Source organism: Zea mays, chromosome 4 (genome assembly GCF_902167145.1).
Source record: "Zea mays cultivar B73 chromosome 4, Zm-B73-REFERENCE-NAM-5.0, whole genome shotgun sequence".
Lineage (NCBI taxonomy): Eukaryota > Viridiplantae > Streptophyta > Magnoliopsida > Poales > Poaceae > Zea > Zea mays.
The window spans coordinates 223,782,954-223,802,857 of record NC_050099.1 but is presented as its reverse complement, the minus strand read 5'-3'; the positions used below and the strand labels follow the sequence as shown (position 1 = coordinate 223,802,857).

Sequence of the window (19,904 nt, the reverse complement as noted above, 5' to 3'; positions counted from 1 at the left end):
AAATCAGTCGAGTGCCCCTGGTACTCGTTTCCCCGCTCTTCCTAGTTCTTCCACTGGATGCTTTAACTGTGGAAAGTCCAGACACTTTATAAAGGATTGTCCATACCCAAAGCAGAATAAATTCAACAATAAGCAGAACTCTGGGAGCTCCAATCAAGGAAAGGGGAACATGGCTAGTACTTCATCGGGCAAAAATATCAAGAAGACGGGACGAATCTATTATACTCAAGTGGCCACTACACCGGAGGGCAAGCCGGTAATGATGGGTACGTTCCTTGTGGCCAATTACCCAGCAGTCATTCGCTTTGATTCCGGTGCTTCACATACTTCTATAAGCAAGAATTTTGTGGAAAAGCATTGCATTCCTTGCACTGAATCAAGGGAAGGATTTATTATTCATTCACCTAGGGGACAAATATTTACTAAGGAAATAGTCTTCCATGTGCCAATAACATTGGCTGAACGGGAATTTCCCACCAACATGATTGTGTTAAAAGGCCAAGACATAGATGTAATTCTGGGCATGAATTGGTTAACCCAGCATAAAGCTATCCTCAACACTAATTCAAGGACCATCAAGTTGAGCCATGGTCATGAAGAGATTCTCTTGTGCATCCCTGTAGCTGTCCCAGCCAAACCATTTGGACGGATCTATGAAGCTATCATACCAGAAATCTAGGGGATTCCGGTAGTATGTGAATTCCCGGATGATTTTTCTGAAGATTTGCCCGAGTTGCCTCCAGAAAGGGATGTAGAGTTTGTGATTGAATTGAAGCCCGGTACGGCTCCTATTTCTAGAAGGTTGTACCGAATGACACTAAATGAATTGGCGGAACTCAAGATTCAATTACAAGACTTACTTGAAAAGGGATTCATTAGGCCTAGTTCATCACCTTGGGGATGTCCTGCAATTTTCGTCAAGAATGATCAAACAGTTCAAATGTGCGTGGACTACAGACCCCTTAATGAGGTCACTATTAAGAACAAGTACCCTCTTCCCCGGATCGATATCTTATTCAATCAGCTTACTGGAGCTCGGGTATTCTCCAAAATTGACCTCAGATCAGGTTATCATCAGATCCGTATTCGACCCGAAGATATACCCAAGACCGCATTCACTATGCGGTATTGATTATTTGAATATTTGGTTATGTCCTTTGGATTGACAAATGCTCCAGCCCACTTCACGTATTTAATGAACTTGGTGTTTATGCCCGAGTTGGATAAATTTGTGGTGGTCTTCATTGATGACATCTTAATCTATTCCAAGAACGAAGAGTATCATGCTAAGCATTTGCAGATCGTGCTAACATGCCTAAGAGAGCACCAATTGTATGCTAAATTCAGCAAATGCGCGTTTTGGTTGGAAGAAATCCAATTTCTTGGACATGTATTGTCTGTAAAAGGAATTGTGGTTGACCCCAGCAAGGTCAAGGATATTCTAGAGTGGAAACCACCAACGACAGTACATCAAGTTCGAAGTTTCCTTGGGCTGGCTAGCTATTACTGCATGTTTATTCTAGATTTCTCCAAGATTGTGAAACCAATTACAAGTTTGTTGAAGAATGATACAAAGTTTGACTGGTCCTCAAAATGCAATGAAGCCTTCGAGCAGCTGAAGATACTATTGACCACTGCTCCGGTATTGGCTCAACCGGACATTGAAAAGCCTTTTGATGTATACTATGACACATCAGGCAGCGGTCTCGGATGTGTCTTAATGCAGGAGGGCCGAGTCATAGCATATGCTTCAAGACAGTTACGCCGGCATGAGGAGCACTATCCAACTCATGACTTGGAATTAGCTGTAGTTGTCCATGCCCTCAAGATATGGTGTCATTATCTGCTGGGAAATATCTGCCATTTATATACAGATCATAAAAGTCTGAAATATATTTTTACCCAATCAGAACTGAATATGAGGCAGAGAAGATGGCTTGAGCTGATTAAGGATTATGATTTAGAAATCCATTATCACCCGGGAAAAGCCAATGTGGTGGCAGATGCACTAAGTCGCAAGGCTTCCTGCCATTATCTTACAGTGAGGACCCCTGACATCACATTATGTCAAGAAATGGAGAAGTTGAACCTGGGAATGATACAACATGGAACTTTGAACCAATTGAAGCTTGAGTCAGTTCTTCTGTAAAAGATTATTGATGTCCAAAGAAGTGATAAGGGTATGAAACATATTTATGAGAAAATAGAAGCCGGAAAAGCTAAGTGTTTTAGAAGAGATGGTCAAGGGATAATATGGTTTAATGATCGCATAGTCGTGCCTAAGAATGTTGAGGTCCACCAACAAATTCTGGATGAAGCTCATATTAGTCGATATTCCATTCATCCCGGAAGTACTAAGATGTATCAAGATTTAAAACAACACTATTGGTGGACGAAAATGAAGATTGAGATTGCACGCTATGTGGAAAGATGTGACACCTGTAGACGTGTCAAAGCAATACATATGAAGACAGTTGGACCATTACAATCCTTGCCCATCCCAACCTAGAAATGGGAGGACATTAGCATGGACTTTATTGTGGGATTATCCAGGACGGCTAAAGGTTTTGACTCTATCTGGGTTATAATTGACCGACTTACAAAAATAGCCCATTTTCTACCGGTCAAGACATCCTATCCGGTCCTGACTTATGCCCAGATATATATTGCCCGTATTCTCAGTTTGCACGGAATTCCAAAGACCATAGTGTTGGACCGCGGACCACAATTTGTATCCAAATTATGGGAAGAACTCCACAAATCTCTGGGTACTAAGTTGCTCTACAGTTCGGCCTATCATCCTCAAACAAGTGGACAGACTGAGAGAGTGAATCGAATACTCGAAGACATGTTGCGGGCATGTGTCCTAGAGTTCCCACAAAAATGGGATGAATGTTTACCATTGACAGAGTTTTCATATAACAACAGTTATCAAGAAAGTATTAAGATGGCACCATTTGAAGCATTGTATGGACGACGGTGTCGTACCCCCTTGAATTGGTCTAAACCAGGAGAAAGGTGGTTTTTTAGGCCTGACATGGTTAAAGAGATGGAAGAAAAGGTTCAACGAATCATAAATAACTTGAAAGAGGCACAAGCTCGACAAAAGAGTTATGCGGATAAACGACGTCAATCTTTGGTCTTTCAAGTTAATGACCATGTATATCTGAAAGTGTCACCAATGAAGGGTGTAAAGCGTTTTGGGATAAAAGGGAAGCTGGCACCTCAATATATTGGCATGTTCCTTATTCTTGAACGATGTGGACCAGTGGCATATCGACTTCAACTGCCAGAAACATTGTCTGTCGTACATAATGTGTTCCATGTATCTCAATTGAAGAAGTCTCTTCGGGTTCTGGATCGAACCATTGATGTAATGGATGTAGTCTTAGAACCAGACTTGACCTATTCAGAACATCCTATTCGAGTCCTGGATCAGAAGGACAGGATCACCCGAAGAAGAACTCTTAAATTCTATAAGGTACAATGGAACCAACATACTGAAGATAAAGCTACCTGGGAGACTCAAGACTTCTTGGAAAAGCATTTTCCTAGGTTCTTAGCTTCATGTAACTTGTGAGATATGTACATTGATTGTAAAGGTGGAATAGACCTCATATCACCCCTGCCCTGTAAGACAAATTAGGAAATAAAGAAGTGGCATGTTTCCTTTTCCATTACATACCCTAGGACTTTAAATCTTGGGACGAGATTCTTTTATGGGGGAAAGGATGTAACGCCCCTGGTGTTACGGTCACTAAAACCTGAGCATGACATCATGTGCATTGACATTCATGTTGCTTGTCACATCTAGAGTGCATTCACTAGGTAAAAATTTCAAAGAAGTTGTAATGATAGGGCTTGGTGTGCTATAAACCCTAGGGTAGGGTACTTAACCCTGAATTAGGACTGATAGGTGAAAGTGAAACCTAAGACATGAGAAATGATCACAAGGTATCACATTTGATGGACTTTAGTGGCACCAAAACCCTAATGTGCCTAAAACCCTAAAAACAAACTCTAGAAACCCTAATTAAAACCCTAGGGGTAGATGCAGATTTTGTGCACTTTTGGACCAAAGTGCAAACCAAAGTAATAGAACATCACAAATCATATGTTTTTCACATTTAAGGATTTGCATGAAATATGGAGGGATTTGGACCTCTTTGTAAAAAGACCCATGAACACCATATGATCAAGTCTGAATTTCAGTAAGTTGGGACCATCTTTGAAGCTTTATATCTCTTCATTCATGAGGATTCTGTCCTGGATCAGTACATCAAGATGGTAGAACCATGATAAGAGAAAAAGATTGATTGAAAGACTCAACCCTAAAACCTAGAGGAGTTTAACAAACCCCTCAAACTTGAGCTATCAGACTAAGGCCCTGTAATATTCAGAATATCAGTTGCATAGGGCCGATTTTGGGACCATGTGGAGCTCAATTTGATGGGTGTTTGACTGAAACCTTTGTAACAAGGCTAAAGCTGGTTTGTAGGGGAGGAACTTTGGTACAGTCGTCATACTAGGTTGTTGTACAAAAATCAAAGAACTAGCGGTATGAAGTTGCTCTGTCAGAAACAAGTCAAGCAATGTGGGCGATGCTGAAAACTAGATTCAGAGCAGTATGGTCTTAGGGAGATGCAGCCGAATTGAGAGCACCAAATATGAGAACCTATGCGGTTTTGATCCATGAATCGTATAGTAAAGTTGAATACCATTGTCTGGCGGATACTTCTTATTACTAGAGCTTAACTTGTTCTTAACAAGAATCAAGAGAAAGAGGGGGAGAAAGGAGGTCGGTTCAGTGGAACGATGAAGATCAGTGGTTCAGGAAATATCTGAAGAAAATATCAGTGGTACTGTGGATTTGGATGGGTTCAAATGAATTGGAGATAGGAACGACCACGGCAAGATAACTTTGAGCCAATTCACGGTCTCCCGGATTAGGCTAAGGCCCGGCCGGGGATATTTCGCCGGTGCTCACCGTGGCGCGGTACTTTTATCGACGTGTCAATCACGCTACCACCCTACCTCACTGTGCTCCTTCCTTACGTGGTGGCCATGCGCTATCGATGTATTTCATGACCGCAGATCGTTAGCTGGGTCGCCGTCCCTTTAAATAGCGCTATGAACCACGGTGAGATACTCACCGTTCTTCAGTGAGCTCGGTTGAAGCCAAAATTCACAATATCCCTTTCTCCTCTGCCCAAATTGGTTGTGCATGGTGAATCGGTGGTGCTTTGCGACTGTATAGCCCCGACGTGACCCCCTGTTTCCACCAGAAATCATCGCGACGCCATTTCCCCTCATCGGACCCCGCCGAGCACGTTCTTCTCCGTGCTTCGTGGCCAGACGAACCGGGTATGGTTCTGTGCTTTTGAATTGCTGTTTTAGCAGGCCTGTATACCCGTAAAGCTCACCGTGGCGATCGTTTGACCATTACGGGCACGATATTGTGGGAACGCGGGCCCGACGTCGTGTACCCCGTTGTGCGCATGGTTAGGACGTTCTTTGGACGTGCGAGCCAAATTAATACCCATGGCGGCTCGGGTTAAGGTAGAATTTGGTCGGGCGCGTACCAATAAGTGCTTGGGTCCTCCACAGCCGTAGCGCGACACGGAGGTTTGTCCTCGCCACCGTCACGAGTCAAGGATCCATGTTTAAAAGACACAAAACTTGAGGGGGCTAAATGAAAGGTGTCAGTGACACATAGAAATCGACCGAGGACCTCTGAAAGTCGCCTAGAGGGGGGTGAATAGGGCGAATCTAAAATTTACAAACTTAAACACAACTTCAAGCCGGGTTAGCGTTAGAAATAGAAACGAGTCCGAGAGAGAGGGCACAAAACAAATCGTGAGCGAATAAAGAGCGAGACACGATGATTTGTTTTACCGAGGTTCGGTTCTTGCAAACCTACTCCCCGTTGAGGTGGTCACAAAGATCGGGTCTCTTTCAACCCTTTCCCTCTCTCAAACGGTCCCTCGAACCGAGTGAGCTTCTCTTCTCAATCAAACGGGAACAAACTTTCCCGCAAGGACCACCACACAATTGGTGTCTCTTGCCTCGGTTACAATTGAGTTGTTCACAAGAAAGAATGAAAGAAGGAAGCAATCCAAGCGCAAGAGCTCAAATGAACACAACAAATCTCTCTCACTAATCACTAAAGCTTTGTGTGGAATTGGGAGAGGACTTGATCTATTTGGTGTGTCTAATATTGAATGTTATAGCTCTTGTAAGGTGTAGAAGTGGGAAAACTTGGATACCAATGAATGTGGGGTGGTTGGGATATTTATAGCCCCAACCACCACAAAGTGGCCGTTGGAAGGCTGCAGCCGCATGGCACACCGGACAGTCCGGTGCGCCACTGGACACTGTCCGGTGCGCCAGCCACGTCAGCAGACCGTTGGGGTTCGACCGTTGGAGCTCTGTCTTGTGGGCCCACCTGGCTGTCCGGTGGTGCACCGGACAAGTCCTGTAGACTGTCCGGTGCGCCTTCTCGCGCGTGCCTGACTTTTGCGCGCTCTGGCGCGCATTAAATGCCGCTGCAGGTGACCGTTGGCGCGGAAGGAGTCGTTGCTCCGCTAGCACACCGGACAGTCCGGTGAATTATAGCGGAGCGCCCTTGGAAATTCCTGAAGGTGAAGAGTTCAGCCTCGAGTGCCCTGGTGCACCGGACACTGTCCGATGGTGCACCGGACACTGTCCGGTGGCACACCGGACAGTCCGGTGCGCCAGACCAGGGTGCCTTTCGAGTTGTCTTTTGCTCTCTTGTTTGAACCCTTTTCTTGGTCTTTTTATTGGCTTATTGTGAACCTTTGACACCTGTAGAACTTATAGACTTGAGCAAACTAGTTAGTCCAAATATTTGTGTTGGGCAATTCAACCACCAAAATCATTTAGGAAATAGGTGTAAGCCTAATTCCCTTTCAATCTCCCCCTTTTTGGTGATTGATGCCAACACAAACCAAAGCAAATATAGAAGTGCATAATTGAACTGGTTTGCATAATTGTAAGTGCAAAGGTTACTTAGAATTGAGCCAATAGAAATTCGCGTAGGATATGCATGGATTGTTTCTTTCTTTAACATTTTGGACCACGCTTGCACCACATGTTTTGTTTTTGCAAATTATTTTGTAAATTCTTTTCAAAGTCCTTTTGCAAATAGTCAAAGGTAAATGAATAAGATTTTGAGAAGCATTTTCAAGATTTGAAATTTTCTCCCCCTGTTTCAAATGCTTTTCCTTTGACTAAAACAAAACTCCCCTTCAATAAATTTTCCTCTTAGTGTTCAAGAGGGTTTTATGATATCAATTTTTGAAGGTGCTATTTTCTCCCCCTTTTGAACATAATAAAATACCAATTTCAAAATCATTAGTTTAAAATTAGGTGGTGGTGCGGTCCTTTTGCTTTGGGCTAATACTTTCTCCCCCTTTGGCATGAATCGCCAAAAACGGATACTTCGAGTGAAATATAAGCCCTTTTTAACTACTTTCTCCCCTTTGGCAAAAAAAATATGAGTGAATATTATACCAAAAGATGGAGAGTTGCTCGGAGCGACGGCGAAGGATGAGTTATGGAGTGAAGTGGAAGCCTTTGTCTTCGCCGAAGACTCCAATTCCCTTTTAATACACCTATGACTAGGTTTGAAATTCACTTGAAAACACATTAGTCATAGCATATAAAAGAGATATGATCAAAGGTATACTTATGAGCTATGTGTGTGAACCATCAAAAGAAATTCCTAGAATCAAGAATATTTAGCTCATGCCTAAGTTTGTTAAAAGTTTGTTCATCTAGTGGCTTGGTAAAGATACCGGCTAATTGTTCCTTAGTGTTAATGTATGTAATCTCGATATCTTCCTTTTGTTGGTGATCCCTTAAGAAATGATACTGAATGGCTATGTGTTTAGTGCGGCTATGTTCAACGGGATTATCTGCCATGCAGATTGCACTCTCATTATCACATAGAAGAGGAACTTTGGTTAATTTGTAACCATAGTCCCTAAGGGTTTGCCTCATCCAAAGTAATTGCGCGCAACAATGACCTGCGGCAATGTACTCAGCTTAGGCGGTAGAAAGAGCTACGGAATTTTGCTTCTTTGAAGCCCAAGACACCAAGGATCTTCCCAAGAACTGGCAAGTCCCCGATGTGCTCTTTCTATTAATTTTACACCCGCTCAATTGGCATCCGAATAACCAATTAAATCAAATGTGGATCCCCGAGGGTACCAAAGCCCAAACTTTGGTGTATAAACTAAATATCTCAAGATTCGTTTTACGGCCGTAAGGTGATCTTCCTTAGGGTCGGCTTGGAATCTTGCACACATGCATACGGAAAGCATAATATCCGGTCGAGATGCACATAAGTAGAGTAAAGAACCTATCATCGACCGGTATACCTTTTGATCTACGAATTTACCTCCCATGTCGAGGTCGAGATGCCCATTGGTTCCCATGGGTGTCTTGATGGGCTTGGCATCCTTCATCCCAAACTTGGTTAGAATGTCTTGAATATACTTCGTTTGGCTAATGAAGGTGCCCTCTTGGAGTTGTTTCACTTGAAATCCTAAGAAGTATTTCAACTCCCCCATCATAGACATCTCAAATTTTTGTGTCATGATTCTACTAAATTCTTCACATGTAGATTCGTTAGTAGACCCAAATATAATATCATCGACATAAATTTGGCATACAAACAAATCATTGTCAAGAGTTTTACTGAATAGAGTAGGATCGGCCTTTCCGACTTTGAAGCCGTTAGTGATAAGAAAATCTCTTAGGCATTCATACCATGCTCTTGGGGCTTGCTTGAGCCCATAAAGCGCCTTAGAGAGTTTGTAAACATGGTTAGGGTACTCACTATCTTCAAAGCCGGGAGGTTGCTCAACATAGACCTCTTCCTTGATTGGTCCATTGAGGAAGGCAATTTTCACGTCCATTTGATAAAGCTTGAAGCCATGGTAAGTAGCATAGGCAAGTAAAATGCGAATTGATTCTAGCCTAGCTACGGGTGCATAGGTTTCTCCGAAATCCAAACCTTCGACTTGTGAGTATCCCTTGGCCACAAGTCGGGCTTTGTTCCTTGTCACCACACCATGCTCATCTTGCTTGTTACAGAACACCCACTTGGTTCCTACAACATTTTGATTAGGACGTGGAACCAAATGCCATACCTCGTTCCTTGTAAAATTGTTGAGCTCCTCTTGCATCGCCACCACCCAATCCGAATCTTGTAGTGCTTCCTCTACCCTGTGTGGCTCAATAGAGGAAACAAAAGAGTAATGTTCACAAAAATGAGCAACACGAGATCGAGTGGTTACCCCCTTATGAATGTCGCCGAGGATGGTGTCGACGGGGTGATCTCGTTGGATTGCTTGGTGGACTCTTGGGTGTGGCGGTCTTGGTTCTTCATCCTCCTTGTCTTGATCATTTGCATCTCCCCCTTGATCATTACCGTCATCTTGAGGTGGCTCATCTTTTTGATCTTCTCCTTCATCAACTTGAGCCTCATCCTCATTTTGAGTTGGTGGAGATGCTTGCGTGGAGGAGGATGGTTGATCTTGTGCATTTGGAGGCTCTTCGGATTCCTTAGGACACACATCCCCAGTGGACATGTTCCTTAGCGCGATGCACGGAGCCTCTTCATCACCTATCTCATCAAGATCAACTTGCTCTACTTGAGAGCCGTTAGTCTCATCAAACACAACGTCACAAGAAACTTCAACTAGTCCTGAGGACTTGTTAAAGACTCTATATGCCCTTGTGTTTGAATCATATCCTAGTAAAAAGCCTTCTACAGTCTTAGGAGCAAATTTAGATTTTCTACCTCTTTTGACAAGAATAAAGCATTTGCTACCAAAGACTCTAAAATATGAAATATTGGGCTTTTTACCGGTTAGGAGTTCGTATGATGTCTTCTTGAGGATTCGGTGTAGATACAACCGGTTGATGGCGTAGCAGGCGGTGTTGACCGCTTCGGCCCAAAACCGATCCGAAGTTTTGTACTCATCAAGCATGGTTCTTGCCATGTCCAATAGAGTTCTATTCTTTCTCTCCACTACACCATTTTGTTGTGGCGTGTAGGGAGAAGAGAACTCATGCTTGATGCCCTCCTCCTCAAGGAAGCCTTCAATTTGAGAGTTCTTGAACTCCGTCCCGTTGTCGCTTCTAATTTTCTTGATCCTTAAGTCGAACTCATTTTGAGCCCGTCTCAAGAATCCCTTTAAGGTCTCTTGGGTATGAGATTTTTCCTGCAAAAAGAACACCCAAGTGAAGCGAGAATAATCATCCACTATAACTAGACAGTACTTACTCCCGCCGATGCTTATGTAAGCTATCGGGCCGAATAGATCCATGTGTAGGAGTTCGAGTGGCCTGTCAGTCGTCATGATGTTCTTATGTGGATGATGAGTCCCAACTTGCTTCCCTGCCTGACATGCGCTACAAATCCTGTCTTTCTCAAAATGAACATTTGTTAGTCCCAAAATGTGTTCTCCCTTTAGAAGCTTATGAAGATTCTTCATTCCAACATGTGCTAGTCGGTGGTGCCAGAGCCAGCCCATGTTAGTCTTAGCAATTAAGCAAGTGTCGAGTTCAGCTCTATCAAAATCTACTAAGTATAGCTGACCCTCTAACACTCCCTTAAACGCTATTGAATCATCACTCCTTCTAAAGACAGTAACACCTACATCTGTGAAAAGACAATTGTAGCCCATTTTGCATAATTGAGAAACAGAAAGCAAATTGTAATCTAAAGAGTCTACAAGAAAAACATTGGAAATGGAATGGTCAGGTGATATAGCACTTTTACCCAATCCTTTGACCAAACCTTGATTTCCATCCCCGAATGTGATAGCTCGTTGGGGATCTTGGTTTTTCTCGTAGGAGGAGAACATCTTCTTCTCCCCTGTCATGTGGTTTGTGCACCCGCTATCGATGATCCAACTTGAGCCCCCGGATGCATAAACCTACAAAACAAGTTTAGTTCTTGACTTTAGGTACCCAAATGGTTTTGGGTCCTTTGGCATTAGATACAAGAACTTTGGGTACCCAAACACAAGTCTTTGACCCCTTGTGCTTGCCCCCAACATACTTGGCAACTACCTTGCCGGATTTGTTAGTTAAAACATAAGAGGCATCAAAGGTCTTAAATGAAATGTTAGAATCATTTGATGCCTTAGGAGTTTTCTTCTTAGGCAATTTTGCACGGGTTGATTGCCTAGAACTAGATGTCTCACCCTTATACATAAAAGCATGATTAGGGCCAGAGTGAGACTTCCTAGAGTGAATTCTCCTAATTTTGCTCTCGGGATAACCGGCAGGGTACAAAATGTAACCCTCGTTATCCTGAGGCATGGGAGCCTTGCCCTTAACAAAATTAGACAATCTTTTAGGAGGGGCATTAAGTTTGACATTGTCTCCCTTTTGAAAGCCAATGCCATCATTGATGCCAGGGTGTCTCCCACTATAGAGCATGCTTCTAGCAAATTTAAATTTTTCGTTTTCTAAGTCATGCTCGGCAATTTTAGCATCTAATTTTGCTATATGATCATTTTGTTGTTTAATTAAAGCCATGTGATCATGAATAGCATCAATGTTAATGTCTCTACATCTAGTACAAATGGAAGTATGCTCAACGGTAGATGTAGAGGGTTTGCAAGATTTTAACTCTACAACCTTAGCATGCAATATATCATTTTTACTTCTAAGGTCGGAAATGGAAGCATTGCAAACATCTAATTCTTTAGCCTTAGCAAGCAATTTTTCATTTTCAATCCTGAGGCTAGCAAGAGAGATATTCAATTCTTCAATCTTAGCAAGCAAATCAACATTATCATCTTTAAGATTGGGAATTGAAACATTACAATCATTTGAATCAACCTTAGCAATTAAATTTGCATTATCATTTCTAAGGTTGGTAATTAAATCATGGCATGTGCTTAGCTCACTAGTTAATTTCTCACATTTCTCAACTTCTAGAGCATAAGCATTTTTAACCTTAACATGCTTCTTGTTTTCTTTAATAAGGAAGTCCTCTTGGGTGTCCAAGAGATCATCCTTCTCATGAATAGCACTAATCAATTCATTTAATTTTTCTTTTTGTTGCATGTTTAGGTTGGCAAAAAGGATGCGCAAGTTATCCTCCTCATTACTAGCATTATCCTCATCACTAGAGGTTTCATATTTGGTGGAGAATCTTGATTTTACCTTCTTTCTTTTGTCGTCCTTTGCCATGAGGCACTTGTGGCCGACGTTGGGGAAGAGAAGACCCTTGGTGACGGCGATGTTTGCGGCGTCCTCGTCGGAGGAGGAGACGGTGGAGCTCTCGTCGGAGTCCCACTCCCGGCAAACATGGGCATCGCCGCCCTTCTTCTTGTAGTATCTCTTCTTCTCCTTTCTTCTCTCCTTCTTGTCGTCGCCCCTGTCACTATCACTAGATAATGGACATTTAGCAATGAAATGACCGGGCTTACCACATTTGTAGCACACTTTCTTGGAGCGGGGTTTGTAATCTTTCCCCCTCCTTTGTTTGAGGATTTGGCGGAAGCTCTTGATGATGAGCGCCATTTCCTCGTTGTCGAGCTTGGAGGCGTCGATGGGTGTTCTACTTGATGTAGACTCCTCCCTCTTCTCCTCCGTTGCCTTGAATGCAACCGGTTGTGCTTCGGACGTGGAGGGCCCATCAAGCTCGTTGATCTTCTTTGAGCCTTTGATCATCAATTCAAAGCTCACAAAATTCCCTATTACCTCCTCGAGAGACATTAGTGTATATCTAGGATTTCCTCGAATTAATTGAACTTGCGTAGGGTTAAGAAAAATGAGGGATCTTAGAATAACCTTAACCATCTCATGGTCATCTCATTTCTTACTCCCGAGGTTGCGCACTTGGTTCACCAAGGTCTTGAGCCGGTTGTACATGTCTTGTGGCTCCTCCCCTTGGCAAAGTCGGAAGCGACCGAGCTCCCCCTCGATCGTCTCCCGCTTGGTGATTTTGGTCACCACGTCTCCTTCGTGCGCGGTCTTTAGCACATCCCAAATCTCCTTTGCGCTCTTCAACCCTTGCACCTTATTATACTTCTCTCGACTTAGAGAGGCGAGAAGTATAATGGTGGCTTGGGAGTTGAAGTGCACGATTTGGGCAACTTCGTCCTCATCATAATCTTCATCCCCTACGAATGGTACCTGTACACCAAACTCAACAACATCCCATATACTTTTGTGGAGTGAGGTTAGGTGATATCGCATCATATCACTCCACCTAGCATAATCTTCACCATCAAACGTTGGTGGTTTGCCTAATCGGACGGAAAGTAAAGGCGTGTGTTTAGGAATGCGAGGATAGCGTTGGGGGGTCTTACTAAACTTCTTGCGCTCATGGCGCTTAGAAGTTACGGACGGCGTGTCGGAGCCGGAGGTGGATGGCGACGAGGAGTCGGTCTCGTAGTAGACCACCTTCCTCATCTTCTTTTTCTTGTCACCGCTCCAACACGACTTGTGTGAAGGGGATTCCTTTTCCTTCCCCTTCCCTTTGTTGAAGGACTCTCCCGATGGAGCCTTCCCGTGGCTTGTAGCGGACTTCTCGCCGGTCCCCATGTCTTTCTTGGCGTGATCTCCCGACATCACTTCGAGCGGTTAGGCTCTAATGAAGCACCGGGCTCCGATACCAATTGAAAGTCGCCTAGAGGGGGGGTGAATAGGGCGAATCTGAAATTTACAAACTTAAACACAACTTCAAGCCGGGTTAGCGTTAGAAATAGAAACGAGTCCGAGAGAGAGGGCGCAAAACAAATCGTGAGCGAATAAAGAGCAATACACGATGATTTGTTTTACCGAGGTTCGGTTCTTGCAAACCTACTCCCCGTTGAGGTGGTCACAAAGAACGAGTCTCTTTCAACCCTTTCCCTCTCTCAAACGGTCCCTCGGACCGAGTGAGCTTCTCTTCTCAATCAAACGGGAACAAACTTCCCCGCAAGGACCACCACACAATTGGTGTCTCTTGCCTCGGTTACAATTGAGTTGTTCACAAGAAAGAATGAAAGAAGGAAGCAATCCAAGCGCAAGAGCTCAAATGAACACAACAAATCTCTCTCACTAATCACTAAAGCTTTGTGTGGAATTGGGAGAGGACTTGATCTATTTGGTGTGTCTAATATTGAAGCTATAGCTCTTGTAAGGTGTAGAAGTGGGAAAACTTGGATACCAATGAATATGGGGTGGTTGGGGTATTTATAGCCCCAACCACCACAAAGTGGCCGTTGGAAGGCTGCAGCCGCATGGCGCACCAGACAGTCCGGTGCGCTAGCCACGTCAGCAGACCGTTGGGGTTCGACCGTTGGAGCTCTATCTTGTGGGCCCGCCTGGCTGTCCGGTGGTGCACCGGACAAGTCCTGTAGACTGTCCGATGCGCCTTCTCGCGCGTGCCTGACTTCTGCGCGCTCTGGCGCGCATTAAATGCCGCTGCAGGTGACCGTTGGCGCGGAAGGAGCCGTTGCTCCGCTAGCACACCGGACAGTCCGGTGTGCACCGGACACTGTCTGGTGACTCACCGGACAGTCCGGTGAATTATAGCGGAGCGCCCTTGGAAATTTCTGAAGGTGAAGAGTTCAGCCTCGAGTGCCCTGGTGCACCGGACACTGTCCGGTGGCACACCAGACAGTCCGGTGCGCCAGACCAGGGTGCCTTTCGGGTTGTCTTTTGCTCTCTTGTTTGAATCCTTTTCTTGGTCTTTTTATTGGCTTATTGTGAACCTTTGACACCTGTAGAACTTATAGACTAGAGCAAACTAGTTAGTCCAAATATTTGTGTTGGGCAATTCAACCACCAAAATCAATTAGGAAATAGGTGTAAGCCTAATTCCCTTTCAACCTCTCTTCTGATCTGTAAACTGGTAAGGGCCTGTGTGCAAAACCTACCGCGCAGTCGCAAGCGCGCCCGAGGTTCTGTGAAGGCATGGGCTGGTTTCGGCCCAACACTATTAATAGTTTTCCTTTTCCTTTTTCCGAGAAAATTTAGAAATCCATAAAGAATTCTAGAAAAATGATAAAAATATGAAACCAATTTACTGGACTTCTAAATTTCCATAGTATTTATTAAAAATAGTTTCAAGGATTTTAGACCTAATCATGAATTATCTAGCATTTAAGAAGGCCTAAACTTAGACCTTCGGAATTTTAGAAAATACTTGGTAACTCCAAAAATCACAAAACTTTTTAGGTAAAAGTTTGACATGTTTTGGACATTATTTGATTCCCAAACCCAAAACCCTAGCCCTCTAGGTAATAATTGCCTTAGGGAAATGAGATACTGACTTAGAAAACCCTAGTTTCTTTGGTGCACCGTGAAGGAAAGTTGTATTCAAGATACAACTTGATGTATCTCTATTATCATTGCATTTTCATAAGCATCACATGAGCATTCATGGTTATATATATGGTTATGTATAGAAAACGAGGAAGAAATAACTGTTGAAGAAGAGGAAGCTACACCATCAACTGAAAATCCACCTGTCGGGAACTGTTTTTATTTTGATATCTGTGGAACAGAGCCCGACTCCCCTACAACACAAGGCAAGCCCCGGTGCATTTACCTTTTCCTTGAATTTTTAAATCTTTATCACTTGAATGATGCATTAGGTGATAGGAGTTGTATGCCAAACACTTGATGTATTTCCTTCCTTGAAGGTTGACTGCCATTCCTTGATTACCTGTTTTATTAAAAGGTTTTCTGATGCTTAATCCTGCTTTAGAAAAACAAATGTTTCGCTTTAAACAAAAGATGATGCTCCACAGTGGATGGGATGTTTTCAAAAATAAAACTTGATGGTGGATCCATCATGGCCATGATGGGTTCAACATCGGACAAGATGTACCTCTATCGGGTACCAAACTTTGGGTTTTAAAATAATAAAGCTGAGACCGGGCAGGTGACTTGCACGAGAAGAGAGTCTCAGTGTAGTGTCTCCGTCTGAGTCGATTAAGGACCGTACCTATGTGGGCCTAATGATCGAGGACCTTTTAACTGGTCACATGCCTCATCATGGGTAAGCTTTGCCACGAGCAGACTAATACCAGAAAGGCCAAAATGCAATGTGAGTGGAGAGATGGCGAGAGTAGCGTGCCCCCTCCGTGGCAAGAGGCTGGACGGTGGTGTATTTGTGCTCTCGGTTGGCTTGAACCCGGTCTGGTCTTAAGAAACCCGGTGGCGAGTTGACATATGCAAGGGTTAAGTGCTACATATGTCGTGTGATTAGAGATCCCCATCTGGGTATTAATCGATTCGAATCGCCGTTACTTCTCGAACATGAAGACTTGGTCACTGACTTACACGTAGCATTCCAGTGAACTGAAAGGATAATAAAAGACGGCTAGTGCAGGTCAAGTGCTTGAACTAGGGTAGAAAGAACTCTAGTTACAGGAAATAACTTAACATACTAATAAAACTGGATTTTTAAAGATCCACTTTTAGTAAGCCTTTCTGCAAAACAAAGTCTTTGATACTTGATTAGCCTTACCTTGACTCCCACAAACCAGCATATCCTTGAAAGTCTTTTCTTATGATGGGTAAGACTTGCGAAAGTACACTCTGTACTCAGGGTTTTCGAACCAATGTTGTTGTAGGTGAGGAAACAACAGACTTTTGTTGTTTTTGTTCTAAGGTGGTGCCCAAAGAAGAACCTCAGCAGTGAAGCGGCGAGAGGATGTTGGCCTCCCACTTGAAAAACAATATACTTTTAGGCGGGAGGGGTTTTTGCCTCCCAAGTATGTAATAATATTATGCACTCGTACACCCTGGTTTGTAACAATAATACTCTTTCTCTATATTCGAATGAATGTAAATTAAGTTATTGTAATTGCTTCTGCTATTTTTTCCTCCGATGTGATGTAATATCTGCATGACGGGTGAAGCGCTCTTGGACGAGGAAATGAGGATACAGTTATCGAACTTGTCGAGTGACTATGTGCTTCTACAAGGGTGTCCAAGGTCCGTTGGACAAGGACAACTGTAGGTGGGCCTAATAACTTCGGAGGTTCCGTCACAAACACCTCAACTTCTTGGGTGAACAACCTTTTCAACACCTAGAGTCTAGCCGGAGGTAGTGGCCACAACTCCAACCAACCAGGTGACGAATACGTGTGACAGATGTTGAACTATGTGATTGATTTCGAACTATGTCAATGCAGATGTCAAAGACAATGTGAAACTGAATGTGAATGTGGATTTCGAAGTATGTGAATGTGGATGTGGAACTATGACGATATTTGAATCAATGTTGATGTGGAACTATATGTGATGTTGCAATATGTGTTCGTGTGAATGAAATTGGAATGTGTATGTTTGAGCATGTTTTGTGATTGTGAATTGATGTTTAAGAACGTGTATATGAAAATAATGTGGATGAATGTGTTTGTTGAGGGTTGAGAATGTATATGTGATAATCTGATGTTTATGAAATCTGTTATTTTGTAAATGTGGGAAATTAACAAAAAAATAGGGAGGTTTTTGTACCCTTAGAATTAGTTATTTCCGACGGCCTAATATATGTCGTTGGACATAACAGTGAAAGGTCTGATGGCCACGTAGGGCCATCAGACATACGGTGGCCTTATGTCTGACGACATTCATGCAAGCCGTCGAATGTTAAACAGTGGGGCCCACCAGGTGCCGTTACGGCCGTTAGCAGTTCTAACAAACGACGGCCCCTTGTGGCCATTAGAAATAATCTTATTTTCGACAAGTTAGAAGTGATGGACGACTATCGTTGGACATAATTTTATTTCGCGAAGAGCCCATCTTTTGATTTTTTTTCACTTAGCATCCTCATTTAATTGGGTTATATATGCCCTTAGGAGTCTGTTTGGAAACTATGTCTCTTAAAACCCCATTTTATAATGCCGAAGTTTACTGCACGCATGACATAACTATGATATATTTAACATTAGTCAATCAAACACATGTTTGGAGACAAAGTATTTCAGTTGTATAGTATAGGAAAAGATAAGACTGTAACTGTGTGCAAGCAAAAAAAACTTTGATCTAGATTAAAGTTTTTTAAGCCCCAAAAATTATATAGTATTAGTAAAACTATAGTTTAAAATACATAGTTTCTAGATGTGCTCTTAAACGCTGTTTGGTCTAAAGTACAATGATATATTCAAATATCACGGTATTATCTTAGTACTAAGAAAATACTGCGTTACCAAACATGATAGTCACGTGAGGCGCGACAGGGCGGTCCGGTATACAGCGCTGCTGGGTCTCGTACGTGCGGTGTGCCGACGGGCAAAGGGACACCCGGTGTGGCGCGGTTCAAACGGCGGCTGAAACGATCAAACGAAGGCAGCTCTCGGCCTCCGTGGCGTTGTCAAAACCGAGGCGGCGGCGCTGGTTCACATTCGCTCATCAATATACGGCCCAGCGGTGCAACCGTTCGAAGAACTCCCTCTCCTCTCGAGTAGTACGTATATAGAGTAGTACTCATCAGGTACACTCAAAAGAGTCTCATCCTGTATGGGTTAACATACATACTGTATAGCTATAGGAGTAGTACTAGTACGTGTGCAAGAACAACATCTCCGTGCTCTATGGCAACTCGTTGGCAGTCTGCAGGTTTCATTGAATTCGAGCTCGACTTCGCAGGAACCGACATCCACCACGTGAGCTCCGACGATTTCTCGGCAGGCGAGCACGTATGGAGAGTAAAATGCTACCCACTCGCAGAGAAGGTTGGTAGTGTCATTTACCTATCTCTCGTCCTAGGGCTCACAAGCGACGACGCCAAGTGCGACGACGTCGATGCCATCCTCGACGCTTTCCTGCTCGGCGGAGACCATGGTGCACGCGCCCCGTCGTCGTCTCCGCACGCACAGCGTAGCAGGTTCCATTTGTATCCACCCAAGGTTTCGCAAACGTGTGGGTCGTGTGTACACTTCATGAAATGGATCGTTCTGGATTCTGAGTCCGTCACGGACGGCTACGTCACATTCATGGTTGGAGTAAAAGTTCTCGGCGATTGCCCCATACCCGTGCCGTCCTCTGATATCGGCAAGCATCTCGGCCACCTGCTGGATCACGCCGACGGTTCTACAGACGTGACTTTCTCTGTCGGCGCCGAGACCTTCCGCGCACACAGTACGTGCCGTGCTCGCCGCCCGCTCGCCGGTATTCAAAGCGCAGCTCTTCGGCTCCATGGAGAACGCCAAGACGCGCAGCATCTTGCTGCACGGCATCCGGCCAGAGACGTTCCGGGTCTTGCTGCGGTTCATGTACACGGATGCGTTGCCCGGAGACGAGCTGGTGGAGAGCTCTTCCGACGTCGACTTGTTCCATGATTTGCTCGCGGCAGCTGACATGCACCAGCTTGGTCGGCTGAAACTCTTGTGCGCCCGCAAGCTCTGGGACTGCGTATCGCCCGAGACTGTGGCCAAGATTCTAGGCTGCGCTGAAACGAACAACTGCTCGGAGCTCAAGAGCGCGTGCCTGGACTTCTTTCTTCTCGAGGAAAATTTCAAGGTTGCTGTACTGACGGATGAGTACTTCCAGCTCATGCAGAGTTTTCCGTCCGTCATCGATGAGATAAGAGCGCGCCGTGGGTTCGACAGACAGACCTAATTACGACGTATGGTGCGTGCTAGCTAGAATGGTCTGTTGTGTTCTTGAATATGTAAGCTAGAATGGTGCTTCTATATTAGTATTACATCTCGAGCGAGTCATAAAATCATATGCACGGTTACTCGGTTAGTTGAAAATATTTCAGGTACTTTACGAATGCGCCGAAACCAGCAACTTTGGCTCTCGAAAATGCTCATATTTGAACATATGGCCCTCCTAGTCCTACCATATACACCGAACCATATAAAAACTTGGAAATACGAATGGGTTTATACATTACTCCCTTAGTCCAA

At 43.9% G+C, this 19,904-nt stretch overlaps 1 pseudogene; it reads left to right on the top strand.

The window, feature by feature from the left end:
* Positions 1 to 18,584: 18,584 nt before the first annotated feature.
* LOC103655930 (BTB/POZ and MATH domain-containing protein 2-like) lies at positions 18,585 to 19,611 on the top strand (annotated as a pseudogene).
* Positions 19,612 to 19,904: the final 293 nt, after the last annotated feature.